Raw genomic sequence first — 14,775 nt, 5'->3', positions numbered from 1 at the left:
AATGAAATGATCATCATATCAAAAACTGGCACAGCCATTGTTGTTTGTCCTCCCCCCCCCCCGCATGCTTCAAGTGGATGGTGTATCCTTTTCTGTTGTTTTAGAAAAAGTACAGTGGTACCTCAGGTTAAGTACTTAATTCGTTCTGGAGGTCTGTTCTTAACCTGAAACTGTTCTCAACCTGAAGCACCACTTTAGCTAATGGGGCCTCCTGCTGCACGATTTCTGTTCTCATCCTGAAGCAAAGTACTTAACCCAAGGTACTATTTCTGGGTTAGCAGAGTCTGTAACCTGAAGCATATGTAACCCGAGGTACTACTGTACATGAATGTTTATACATATGCATCCATTTACATCACCTTGCTGATTAGAGGGTTTTTTTAAAAAAAACCCAAAGTGCAAAATTGTCACAGAGATGGAGATGTCATCATGAGACTAGTGCTAATCATTCTCTTGCACAACTGGCTTTTACTGCAAATTTGCAGAACTGCTCACCACCCGCAAGTTCATTTCTTAAGAGAAAATGTATGTCTGAACAGAATATTTTTTTCAGGGTGGTCACACTGTTCTAATACTTGTTACATTTGTCTTCATCCTTTCTGTGCACTGGCCATGCTGTGACAGATAGCTTGAATTCCAAAAGTTATGCTCATTAGAATCAGTAGCAAAGAAATGCAGGGACAGTTACTGCACTTTCAAAAATTCTGGTTCATGATATTCAAATTCTAAATAAATGTAAATGTGCCCATACTGCTATATGAACAACTATCAGTCCTGAAAATTCCTGTTGAACCCTCTGCAAGTAGTGGCATGTAGCATTTCTCAGGACTACCTCCCAAGGTTTTTAAATATCTGGAAGTTTCACTTGGAACGAGATCAGAATTAAGCTCCTACGGTATTTTATACTAACATTAGATAATTAATTGATGCCATTCATTACCGGTAGTATTTGTTGAGGGAAAATATCAACCATAAAAAATGTAAGTAATTAGAACTCTCATTATCTTAAATTTAATCTTAATAAGTGCTATTATATTCTTGATCATAGATAGACAGGCAAGCAGGCTGGTTATGTTAAGACACTTCAGGAGACGGCCAATGCATCACATTTTAAGCTGCATCATATGAGCATAAGTCAAATTCAGAGCTTTGGTGCTCACTGCCAATTACTATCCCCTGTACCTGCTCTGCATGAGATTACCTGATAAAGCCCCTCCCTTGCGATTCTGTTGCTGTAAAATGCTGATTCGTGCTGATGTGCATCACTCGTTGAGGCTGGTAAGGTGGAAGGCAGGGAGCCCAAAGAGTAGGTGGAGCCAGAGCCAATAGCAGGCCGAGCCAACTAATTCTACTTTTGTCCCCATTTTCCTCCCTGCTAAGGTCAACAAACGCAACATTGAGAGCAAGGAGGACAAGCTAACAACCAGTGCCACCCCCTGGATTGGATAGAAGACAGGTAGGTTGGGGGTGGCTGAGGGCACCTTTCTGTCATGCCCAGTCAGTATGCATGGGAACCAATATGAAAGATGCCCAAGTATCTATGTCAACATTTAGAATTTCTGTGGAATAAATGGTGGGATTTCTCAGCTTGTAAGGTCCATATGAACTGAGTTCCCTGTAGCCTTCAAAGGGTAGAAAGTTTGATAACCACTACCCTAGAGTACGGGATGCGGGTGGCGCTGTGGGTTAAACCACAGAGCCTAGGGCTTGCCAATCAGAAGGTCGGCAGTTCAAATCCCCGCAACGGGGTGAGCTCCTGTTGCTCAGTCCCTGCGCCTGCCAACTTAGAAGTTCGGAAGCACGTCAAAGTGCAAGTAGATAAATAGGTACTGCTCCGGCGGGAAGGTAAACACGATTTCTGTGCGCTGCTCTGGTTCACCAGAAGCGGCTTAGTCATGCTGGCCACATGACCCGGAAGCTGTACGCCGGCTCCCTCGGCCAATAAAGCAAGAGGAGCACCGCAACCCCAGAGTCGGCCACGATGGACCTAATGGTCAGGGGTCCCTTTACCTTTTACCCTAGAGTACCAGGGAAGGGATACCAGAGGTTGCTACTATGTCAGCCCAGAGCACAAGACTAAGCTGTGTAATTTGTTTTAAACTGTCTTTCATGTTGTATTTTCAATTGCTGTGACCTGGCCTGGGACCTTGTGCCAAAGCATGGGGAAATCATTATTGTTGTCTCCCAGTAATGAGGTGACAAGGTGAGAGGTCCATTTGGACCAGCTCCCTGAGACTCTACATTTGGAATCTATGTCCTTACAACAGAGCATAGGGTTGGCTTGTGGGAGAGCTTGGATTGTCTTCTAGAAACTGAAAGCATGAGAGGCTAGCCTGCTAGATCACCTACTGACTACATTTCATCTTTTTTTATTGTGTTACATGCTCAAAGTAAAGCTCTTGAAGACGAGAGAGAGAGAAAGATGGAACAAGTCCACAATAGATAAAAAGTATAACACGGGATCTGTGTATAATGACTAGTACTCCAGATGCCCTTTCATATATTTAAAATTGCCATTCCATTACATAAAATGTAATTCATTCTACTTCTCCCTATCTCTACTCCTCCCCCCACCACAAAAATATAATCCCAGAAGGGTTTTGACCAAACAAAAATGCTCTAATGATTGCAAATGGTTCAAATATTCTGTCCAGTGAGTTTAAGTTAAGTGATAAAAGTTTCATGTTAAAAGAAATAATAAGTGGAATTTCACACATATTATAGTAATTGTGAAAGCATCCAATTTACATGGAAATAATGCAAAAGAATTCTGACCATGATGGTTTAAGTGAATCATTACATGCATCAGTGATACATTTAGAAACCTGCAGCATGCCAGGTATGTTTCTTTTAGCATAATAAGTCTTGTAATGGAGCCTTTAAAAGCCTTAAATGTATAGTTAGATGAACCTTTCCATTCGGATTTTGATATCAAAAAGAAGAAACAGGAGATCATTAAAAAGCCAATTAAACCAATACTCATTTTTCCTTTACCAGTTTATATCATGTCCCTTGAGGACCTATCATTTTGAGAAACATTATTTTATTTACATTGGATTAGAATGAAAATTGTTTTACTACGCTAATCTTTTTTTATTTCTCAGTAGTATTTGAGAAGCACACTCAGGCTGTCGCAGAAATACTGATTCGGTGTAGTAGGATATGTTAGAGGCTAGAGTCTAATATAGCAAATCCCATTAATTTCTGTGTGGTGTACTCCTCGGTTAAGAAAGCTTGGGAATCCTTTTGCTGGCCTTTTCGGCGAACAGTACAGTTCTGTCCATAGGATCTGTGCAGACTTGGTACCTAAAATACATGTGAAAAATCTGTGCTTTGCCACAAAGGGACCCGTGAATTCTCATTATTTTTAGAGACATCAGAAGCTGCCTTATACTCACACCATTTGCCCATTTTAGCTCAGTATTATCTACTGACTGGCAGCAAGGGTCATTCCAAGTCCTTCCTGAAGATGCCAAAGATTAAACCTCAGACCTTCTGCACGCAAAGCACCCACTCTTAACGCCGAGCAGCAGCCCTTCCCTAAAGACAGACGTGGTTGAGAGTCATGATGTTGACGTTATTGAAGGGAGCTTCTCCATTGTCTTGCTAAGGTTGCAGGAACCCATGGCAAACACAAGAACATAGTAAAGTTTTATGGATGATTCTTTCCGTTCACCATTTTAAGACAACTATTGGCACCTAGTGTTGACACCTTTCCTAGGCTCTCCACATTGGGCAGCTGGATCAGTGAGTCTCCATTTTAATTTGCTACCATTTTTACATATTACTTTTTAACATTTTATATTAAATACTTATACCCCACCTATTTTAAATACCCAAGCTGCTTTCTAAGGAACTCAATGTGTCTTTCTTCTTATTTCCCACCCTTCTCTCCCCCCCCCCATCATGGAATGCCAGGCATGACTATGGCAGCTCCACCAAGCTGTTTATAATAATAATTGTAATAATTTATTACTTGTACCCCAGCCATCGGACTGGGTTGTCCCAGTCACTCTGGGCAGCTTCTAACAGAATATTAAAAAAAACCATGATACTTTGTGTTTGCATTGTGTATGTTCAGACCATGCCCTTACCCACAGTGCCTTGGTTTGACACAACATTGGGTGCTACAGAGCTTTGTGGTTAATTAAAATGGCAGATCCCAGTCACTCTTGGAGTAGTGATGCCACTATCAGGCATATCTTGGGGGATGGTCATCAACATAAGAGGGGACCTATAAGAAGTCATTTTGCCCAGGGCATCTTCAAACCTGGATTCTGATCTGAACCAAGAAGTAGTACTTTCTAATCCCAGATGGTTGGGAGTGGCAGCGATTACTTGGTGGTGAGACAACTGCACTTTAGACATGCTCAGAAGCATTAACTGTACTTCACATTGGGTGTCTTTTGGCACCATAAAGACTGACAAATTTATTATGACATACGCTTTTGTGGACTACAGTGCAGTTCACCAGATATATGTTAGCCTGAGTTAAAGGAACATATTATGGTGGGAAATGTAAACAGTAAGATCATGAGGAAATGAAAGGCAGAAAATTCTAGATGAAAATAATTATTAACAGTGTCCACTTGTGGAAAAACACAGTTGTGTTGTTAATGCAGATATCCTACAATTGCTTCACATGTGTTCTCTGTTAAAATAGGTTTTGCGCCTGATCCTTAGTAGGTTCTGATTCAAATTATGCCTTTCAAATGAGCTGCCACTTAATTCTGCTTTCATATTAGTTACATTTCAGACCTCTGGACCAAAAAGAAGACAAAGATTGCTCCTTCCTAATAGGTCTGATGTGATCTGTGCTGGTCTAAATGCTGCATTTTAAAAATAAATAGCAGGAATGAATTCTACATTGTTATTTTTGCAGTTTTTCAATTACACGTGAGGAGTTCTTCTGCCATTCATTACCTCGGGTATCCCTGAAAGGCAAACCACTGTGCAACACTCCTTTTCGTTTTCTTTTCTTTTTACTTCTCTGCAGATTCTTCCTCTGCATGATCTGCAATTATCACACCGTTTGTCTTTCCTGTTCTCAGGGGAACACAAAATAATACATATCCTAGAAACAGATTGAGATTAAATTTGGTTCTTTCCAATAGAGAGTTCAGATAGTTAAAGAGGGTCACAGAATCAATATGCTGAAGACACATTGCCATTTCAGGGAGGGGAACACCCTCAAACAGAATGTGAAGACAGATGCTCCCCATTTCACCTTCAACCTTGCAGTGCTGCTGGTGGTTGACCCCTCATTTCCTCCCCTTTTGGCTACTGTATCAGGACATTTACATGAGATAATTTAATGTGGAGTAGTTACCTCTTATGGCTCTTTAACCACCCCACAATATCCAAATTCACAAAGGGTAATGGGTGGATATTCGACATCCTTCTCAATCTATGCATGTAAGGATTCTCATCTGTGATTGCGATTGCAAACAGGCAGAAGCATACCCAGCTTGAATAAGGACAAGGGTACAGTCTGGTAGACATGGTATCTCAGAACTCAGAGCGATGAGAGGCAGCTACAATGAGTACTGATGTACTGGGCCCACAGACATTAGGGGCCATAGCTTCCTTTTAAAAACAAAACAAAACAAAACAAAACAAAACAAAACAAAACAAAACATCAAGCCCACCTAGAAAGTTATGAAGCAAAATGTGCAAGTAACCATCAAAGTGATTTCTGTGAGATGAACTTGCCTGTTTGCTCCTGTATTTTAGTGCTTTTAGCTAATGAGTGAAGTCAGAGCTATGAGTTGTTTGAATACCAGGCAACAGAAATCCCTGTGGTCCTAAAGACCTGCTATTTCCCCCTCCCCTTCAGTGCTGTTTACTCTAGCAACCAGGATGCATCTTTCCTGTGGTGGGTTAATCTGAGCTCAGGTACTTCCCATAAGTTATTTTCCACAAATCCCTCTACACAAAAAGGTCATGTGTATGTTTAAAAAGACCACTTCCCAGGATAGCCAGGGTGGGGGAAATGGGTGCACCACACCCACCTATGCCAAGTTGTTCTCCCCTCAGGTTTTTTTGAAAAATGTATTTTTAATTTATGATATGACAGACAATGACGGCCTCCATTTTAAAAAATGGCAGATTGTTTTAAGAACAGGAGCTACTGAAATACAGGACCCTTTGAAAAATTCAGTGAATAAGGCAGGTTAAGTGCCCTGCTTTACCACCCCACCCAAACACTATAAGCATGTATAAGATACATAAAGGAATAGAGACTGCTCAGCTTTTCCATTCTGCCTGAAGTGCCCAGATATACCCTATAGTTTTCAAATAGTAATGATGAAAAAAGAATGTAGAGTGAATGCAAATAATTCCCTTGCTGGCAATCTACCTACTTAATGTTGTATTCCACCTCCAAACATCATGCCACAACTGAAAACAAAACAAAACGTGATGAAGTCTCTGAAATATTCATTCCATTCCCTAGACTGGTATTATCCAGTGCATTTTATGTTCCCAACCTGTAAGATTTTTGAATTCCTCTGGGTTCAGTTTGAGGACATACAGTAAAAACTAATCAGGTATGACAATGCTGTGACTTGGTGTAAGGTAGGCTTGCCATATTTCAAAAAGTAAAAACCAGGAAACCCCAAAACTTGTTGATTTTCTCCAGGAAAATCTGGATGTATGGCAGCCCTAGACAAGGGTAACTCTCTCAATAGTTGTCAACTTTTCTCTTTTTTTAAGGGAAATTCCCTTATTCCGAACAGGATTCCTTGCAAGAAAAGGGAAAAGTTGATAGCTATGAACTCTCTCTCTCTCTCTCTCTCTCTCTCTCTCTCTCTCTTCCATGAGTTAGCATGCCCAGGTAAGGAAAGAGATACTTATGTGTTTTTTTGCACCATCCCCAGAACCACCTTAAGCCACCCAAGCCTTGTTCTGGGCCCCTTCTGTGCAAACACCTTTGCCCATGGACTAGGGGCACCTTTCCGAAGCTTGTCTGATTTTGAGAAGGTGGCGCAAGGGCTTTTGGATGCTCCCGCAGCCCAGCACCGCGTTCCCAAAGCGAGACTTGCCTGACACCAGCACTGATGTGTTATCGTTAGCAGAGGAATGTATTTATTTGACAAAGACTTTTAGATCTAGTTTCGTGTGCAATTCTATTTATCCAACTGTACAGCTGCCAATCTAAATGTGGCACAAGAGACAACATATGCAGACCAAACAAGTCACTCTTAATAAGTGAAGCCATGGTCATAAACTCCAGAAGCCTGAAAGAACTGTTGGGCTAGGCCAACCCTCACCTTCCATGAGGCTATTTAGGAATCGCCTTCCTTGGGGACAATCAGAAGCCCTGGCCAGGGAGCATAAGCCACCTGCTCCTGATGTGATCCTCTTTCAGCCTGAAAGAAATCTGTTGTCTTATGTGCCCTGTTTTAGAATTTTAAAATTGTCTACCACCATTGGTCCCTTGGCAGAAAGGTAGAACAGTGAAGAATAAATCTAGAACTGCAGTTTGTGCACAGCTTTTCATTACAAAGGACCTTTAAAGCCCTAAACGACCTCGGCCCAGTATACCTGAAGGAGCGTCTCCACCCCCATCGTTCTGCCCAGACGCTGAGGTCCAGCGCCGAGGGCCTTCTGGTGGTTCCCTCATTGTGAGAAGCAAAGCTACAGGGAACAAGGCAGAGGGCCTTCTCGGTAGTGGCGCCCACCCTGTGGAACGCCCTCCCACCAAATGTCAAAGAGATAAACAACTACCTGACATTCAGAAGACATCTGAAGGCAGCCCTGTTCAGGGAAGTTTTTAATGTATGACATATTAGTGTCTTTTTGGTCTTGTGGAAACTGCCCAGAGTGGCTAGGTAAACCCAGCCAGATGGGTGGGGTACAAATAATAAATTATTATTATTATTATTATTATTATTATTATTATTATTATTTATTACAAGGATTTAAAAAAAAATATTTTAACCATGGAGTTATAAATCATGAAGAAAAACATGCCACTAAGGGGATTCATGTAGAAAACAGAGATATATAACTGGCTTGAACAGCACCCTTCATGTTCTTGGATTGAACAGGTTCCATGAATCGGCTCATTGAGCCACTTCACAACACCTCCAAGGATGTACTTCAGGACATCATGCTGAGGCTCAGCACATCTTTGGATGCCGTCACAGCATCCTTCCTGGCAGTGCTTCTTGTGAGCAAATGGCTTGTAAAGCAGCCAAGCTGACCAGGGAACTGACTGCCTGGAAGCTGCAGCTGTAGCTAGGGGTATGATGGCCAACATATTATGGTCATCCATGCACTTCCAGGGCACATGCATAAGGGTGGCGAGTCATGTGATTGAACCTGTTTTGAGTGAAAACAATGCTTCTCATGGTGATCTCCACTGTGATGAATCTGGGCATAATATTACCTGCGAAAAACCCAAACTCCTTCGCAAGCTTAGGCTTTTCAAGGATACATCTTTCTGTTTGTATAATTAGACAATGAATGTTTTAAGCTAAGTTGGGGGTGGGGTGAGGGGGAACAAAAGCAAAAAACTGGTGATGCTTGTCAAAATATAAAAAGGAAATACCCTTAAGGCAATGATTCACTTTTTAAATGTATAAATTCTGCGATAGCATCTTTGAAAGTATTTTTATGTGGCACCCGTTTATCGGTCTGTGATTTTAATCAATTACACTTATATATCTGAACCAGTTATGACTGACATTAATCAATAGAAAACTGAATCTGTGTGTGTGTGTGCGCGCGCGCAAAATTTTGAAACAGGACCCAGCCGCTTTGCATGGAAACAGTCCAGGTATGCCATATCAGTAGAACATTTATGATGAATTACCTGCTTTGATATAATAATTCATGTTTATGTTTTGTGCCTCCTATGATGCAGCTCTATAGATACTCTTCCATGGCATTTTAGGAGATCACACTTCTTACCATTAGAATTAATATCTAATTTAAATTCTGAACAAGGAATTTGAAACTCCAGAGAATCTGAAGTGGCAACAGCATAGAAAAGATGCATATAAAGTAGCTATTAAATGTGTTTTAAAAAAATCTGTGGGAAGAGATTATGCCACTGCCAGGTGACTATACAAATCTTGGCTAAAAAGAACAACCTGGGGAGTAAAGAGAGATAAAATTGTAAGTTGCATTTCAAGGGGATTTGTTCTTTCCATTTCAGGTATCGTGTCTGTCTGTCTACCCTGTTTCAAGTTTCAGATCCCAGAAACTTGAGTTGCCTTCATGCATTAAGCCAAAATCTGGAGAGCAGATAGCCTCTTGACACCCTATGACCAGCTATCAGTCAGTACACATACTCACTCTAATCAGCATCTAAAGAAAGAAGGCCAGTGGAACAGATGCCTCTCATGACAACTAATTTGAAAATCAAACATTGTATCATCACCAATGATGAAAATTTGTGTTACCCAATTTACAGTGGTACCTCGGGTTAAGTACTTATTTCATTCTGGAGGTCCGTACTTAACCTGAAACTGTTCTTAACCTGAAGCACCACTTTAGCTAATGGGGCCTCCCGCTGCTGCCACGCCACCGGAGCACGATTTCTGTTCTCATCCTGAAGCAAAGTTCTTAACCTGAAGCACTATTTCTGGGTTAGTGGAGTCTGTAACCTGAAGCGTATGTAACCTGAAGCGTATGTAACCCGAGGTACCACTGTATATAAATTCTTTTCCTAAATATACGTTATCTTCACAGTGGCTACCGGATTCTTCCAATGTTGTTGTTTTTAAATTGGGGAAAAAAATGATGTAGAAAAATGTACATGGATGTGCATGTACTACAATTGGCCCAGTCACAGCTGCATGTGCCCAACAGCCATTCACACTAATACCGAACATGTGGCCACTCAGAATGTGGCAGAATGTGGCGTGAAGACCTGCTCCTCCCTCACATGGACACTGAATGTATAGCAGAGTGTCATGTGCATGTGCATGTGCCTTTAATGAAGAAAGGATACTGACAAGCTGATGGTGCAAGCAGTAGTAATACCAAGGACAGCCAATGTAGTGTAGACTACAACTCCCTCAGTTGTCTGGGTGGGGCTGGTGAGAACTGAAGTCCAGAAACATCTACAGCAGCCTTTCTCAACCTGTGGGTCCCCAGATGTTGTTGAACTACAACTCCCATCACCCCTAGCTAGCAAAGCCAGGTATCAGAGATGATGGGAGTTGTAGTCCAACAACATCTGGGGACCCACAGGTTGAGAACCGCTGATCTAGAGGGAGCTACCTTAGCTACCTTTGAGTAAAATAATAGGATCAAGCTGTGTGCTATGCATGTGTGGGTGGATGGATGGATTAGATATCAACAGGTAATGTAAAGGTAAAGGTACCCCTGCCCGTACGGGCCAGTCTTGACAGACTCTAGGGTTGTGCGCTCATCTCACTCTAGAGGCCGGGAGCCAGCGCTGTCCGCAGACACTTCCAGGTCACGTGACCAGTGTGACGAAGCTGCTGTGGTGACCGGCACCCGAGCAGCACACGGAAACGCCGTTTACCTTCCCGCTATAAAGCGGTACCTATTTATCTACTTGCACTTAAGGGTGCTTTCGAAATGCTAGGTGGGCAGGAGCTGGGACCGAACGATGGGAGCTCACCCCACCGCGGGGATTCGAACCGCCGACCATGCGATCGGCAAGTCCTAGGCGCTGAGGTTTTACCCACAGCGCCACCCGCGTCCCCAGTGGAGATATCAACCATAAATTATTGGTTTACAGCTATCTTTGCCCATTGGCCATGGGACTCTTGACAGTTGGACTTCAACAACATCTGGCATGTACCCCATTAGACACACCCTCATTTTAGGATCATGTGGTTCCAACACATGATGTATCCTCCAAAACGGTGTATAAAATGCAGAAAAGTGCTGTTTTGTGCAGCAGCACCTGAAGTTGTGCACAACACACTTTTTATCCCAGTCTATATGCTTAAATAATCACATCATTAATAGATCACTGTCAGTGTATATGGCACTTTACTGGATAACATAAGCAAAACAAAAACATAAAAAACAACCACAACCACCAGGTTCCCACCCCAAGGAGCTTGCAATCTAAATTTTGACAGCAGGGGAGACAGCAGAGGAAGAATCGAGGGGAACAAAAGATGGGAATTGTGTGCATGAAATACATAAACCTTCCTAAGCAAGAGCAGGCACAAAGGTGTCATTTCTCTCTTGAAAATTTGGGCTATTATTTCAATAAAAAGCTACAGTAACTAAAAGGAGGCAATGTCTTGGGGAGCAAAAAGTAGCTCTGTTGACACTTGGGATCAAAAGCTCATTCCAAAGTGCTCCCCAAGATTCAGTATATGACATTTTGAAATGACATGATTGTAGTCTTCAGTTTCCCACAGGCTCCAGCCTATGCCTTGCTGTGTTATTTGTAATTTGGATTGTCCAATAGGTTATGATTTGTAAAGCTGTAAGTGTGAAAATCTACTGTATTATATATGCTGAGAAAAGTTATTTATGCAGCAGATATGCTCTGTTACTGCACTTTAGCGCTGCAACCCCATAGTCGCCTTTGACTGGACTTCATCTGAAACCTTTACAGTAAATGAAATCCAATTAACATTGTGCTTTTGAATTATGAGCCTATATGGTTCTAAATGGGAGGGGAAGTTCTGGGTTGGTTTCCTTTCCTGACCGCATATCTCTTGTTCCACCTATGGCAAGGACATATATTGAGAAGAGTGAGGGTGCACTTTGTGCGCAGCAGTGGAGCTGAGGAATCAAGCTTCCCAGAAAGGTAACTCTTCAGGATCAGAGGTAAGAAGCCAAGGAAAGGTGGAACTGGTCCCTTGGCCTTTCCATGACATTTACAGTCTAACTACAAGGACATGCTCTTTTCTTTCTGTTTTCTATTTTCTCCAGTTAATCAGGTGACTTGAAAAGAAGCTAGATAAGGGTATTGTCTGCAGTGACAACATCCTGATGATACTGTCAGAGGAGATCACAAGGAAATGTTCCCTTTTTGAACCAATAGAGTCATTAGGGAGAGTACTCATCACTTGAGTGCATCTGGGATAATTACCACAAAAAAATTTAAAAAATCTGGAAGTAGCAGCTATTGAGTTGTTGTGGGGAGGTTTTCTTTTCCCCTACCAAAGAAGGGGCTGCTCAATGCGAAACAAAACAATCATTTGGTGCCATATATTATTTCTTCAAGGACTTCACAGGATTCCCTCACCAGTCTGCCACTCATTGTGCAATAATTTTAAGGGAATGCCTTTCTCCTAGATTAAATTGAATAGGCCCAATTAGATGAAAATGTATTGAGAAATAGAAACTAGGAGTCATGCGGTAGCATTAATTGATCCATTTATTTTTGGACCCTAGTGAACTCACGCATATGGGGTGGGGGTGGGGAGTCCTAGTGAAATATATAGTGTGTTTAGGATACTATTTAGAGGGGCTGCAGCCAGGTAGAACTAGTAGCTGCAGCATCTAAGCTAAAGCAATGATTTGCCCCGCCTGAAAATGTTTCGGAAAACATGTTTCTAGGTTGTGACAGGATAGCTTCCATTTGAAGAATGAGGGTTTATTTGTAGCAACTCTCCAGTGTTTCAGATAACTCCTGGAGATGCCGAATAATTTTATAGGAATTAAAATGCACATAGGGACTTGAGCAATTTTATCTTGGTTCTGAGAAACTCAGCAATCTTTCACTAATTTCTTTAAAGTTCTACTGGAAATCAGGCACTTTCACCTAGCAGGCAGACTGGTTTATTATTATTAATTGTTAAATTAATTAAATAGTCACCTTCCATAAGAAATCGAAGGCGACTTGCAAAAATAAAATTCCAAAGTGTGATACAATTTTTGAAAAACACCCAATATAACAAAGCTAATGGGGGCCAGAACTAAGGAAAACCAACTTGTTGCTCTCAACCTAAGCATGGCCACCAATGAATTGCCCAAATAAAATAAAATAAAAACAGTTGTTGAAGGAATTAAAATTGAAATGCCCAGAAAAACAGAAAGATTTTCAGCTGGTGCTAAAAGATGTCACTGTCCGTGTCGGGTCCAAAAGTCACAACAGCATTCTGCAGAAGGAGATCCATTTTTTATTTAGTTAGGAAACATGAAATGGTGAAGCATATATCTCAGTACTGAATGGGGATATCCATTTTATAATTGCTGTGCTATCCAGTTGCATTGCTATATGGAGGTTTGCATTGCCAGTTAATACATACACCCTGAATGGTACTATTTACCATTTACTATAGTCTGTGCATGCCCAATATCTGAACAGGAACCAAACTAAAGGAGTCCAACTGCAAGAAAGGAGATTCAAACTAAACATTAGGAAGAACGTTCTGAGTACGAGCTCACATACACTGGCAGTTTTTAAGCAGAGGTTGGATGGCCACGCTTGTATTGCAGGGGGTTGGACTAGATGACCCTTAGGGTCCCTTCCAATTCTAAAATTCTATTACAGTGGTACCTCAGGTTAAGTACTTAATTCGTTCCGGAGGTCTGTACTTAACCTGAAACTGTTCTTAACCTGAAGCACCACTTTAGCTAATGGGGCCTCCCGCTGCCGCCGGAACATGATTTCTGTTCTCATCCTGAAGCAAAGTTCTTAACCTGAAGCACTTTTTCTGGGTTAGCAGGGTCTGTAACCTGAAGTGTATGTAACCTGAAGCGTATGTAACCTGAGGTACCACTGTATTCTATTATTCAAGTGTCCGATGCTGTGCATGCAGAGTCCTGCTCACACAAAGGGACTTCCTTTCCTTTCCCCTCCTTCCCTGCCCTCAAAATCTGCTCTGGAGCCCTGCCCCCTTCAGATTTTGAGGTGGGGGGGCTGCAGGGGAGAGAAGTGAAGGGGAGAGAAGTTCTGTTGTGCTGGCAGAACAGCAGCACTGGGTACAACCATTTGTTTTTCTCATGAAAATTCCAGTCTTGTTCTCTTAGCCTCATTGTCTGGGTTTTCTGTCCCATGATGTCGGACACTGTGTGGTGCTTCAACAATGCAGCTGCCGACCATTCTAGTCCGACTGTCCCAGAAAAAGTAGATTTGATGCTGCCGCAGCAAAGTATTTGTAGATAAATGGTGAGAGAAGAATCTTCCCTTCCTAGAACTCTCCCTCACAAACTCCTCTCTTCATTTTCCCCACCCCATTTTCTGCTCCTCAAGAGGTCCACTTCAGCCTCCTCTGCCCATGGCAGCAGGCAAATCTGCCAGCTGAACCCACTGGGGCACCCTGGCTTAGAACGATGTATTTAGTTTTTGTGGAGCACAAGCGAAGGGATGGAAACAGATTGAGAGTGAGATTTAATCAATTCCGTTATCAAGAATCTGCTGAGACTCCACGCTGGAGCAGACCTCTATTGTTTAAGCCTCCATAGTCCGGAGATCCCATACAATAGGTGCAATTGGCTACAACGGTCAACAGTCAGCAACAACAGTCCCCCAGTAAGCACATAATTAAGCACAGAATGTGTTAATTAAGTTTTCAAATTAAAGCAGACATAAAAAGGAAAGTACTAACAGCATTCTCATAACCAGCGGTCTTGACCAGTCATCAATATCTTGGAAGGTAATTCAACTGCACTGAAAAGAGGTGTTGTTGCCTTTCGGCGGCAAACAGTTTCCATATATTGTTATGTGTGTATAGGATCAGCTGGTTTCAATAGAGGTGAAATTCATGTACTGAGGGGATTGGAGAAGAAATCAGACTCATGGGAGAGATAGATAAAGAGAACTAGAGACACATTGCATAGGTGTCTGCTACTACTGAAGACTTAGGGCTGCTCACAGTGAAA

General features: G+C 42.0%; 2 long non-coding RNA genes across 4 annotated transcripts in view; one reads left to right on the top strand and one right to left on the bottom strand.

Annotated features, from left to right (window-relative positions):
- The window catches only part of LOC310761289, a 374,003-nt gene that overhangs the window by 209,586 nt on the left and 149,642 nt on the right, over nt 1-14,775 (bottom strand). The window lies entirely within an intron of this gene.
- The window catches only part of LOC310761282, a 364,443-nt gene that overhangs the window by 344,064 nt on the left and 5,604 nt on the right, over nt 1-14,775 (top strand). Inside the window, exons 4-5 of one of the 3 annotated variants that reach the window (XR_014547310.1) lie at nt 1,381-1,456; nt 2,392-3,228. The exons of 1 other annotated variant lie outside the window; for it this stretch is intronic. This is a non-coding gene — a long non-coding RNA (uncharacterized lncRNA). Of the gene's footprint in view, nt 1-1,380; nt 5,570-14,775 lie in introns of those variants that run through there. One more of the 3 variants, XR_014547309.1, reaches the window with a different exon arrangement.

Source organism: Podarcis filfolensis (assembly GCF_964270895.1).
Source record: "Podarcis filfolensis genome assembly, chromosome: 4".
Lineage (NCBI taxonomy): Eukaryota > Metazoa > Chordata > Lepidosauria > Squamata > Lacertidae > Podarcis > Podarcis filfolensis.
Note: the sequence above shows the minus strand (reverse complement) of the source record. Positions and strands in the feature narration are given on the sequence as shown.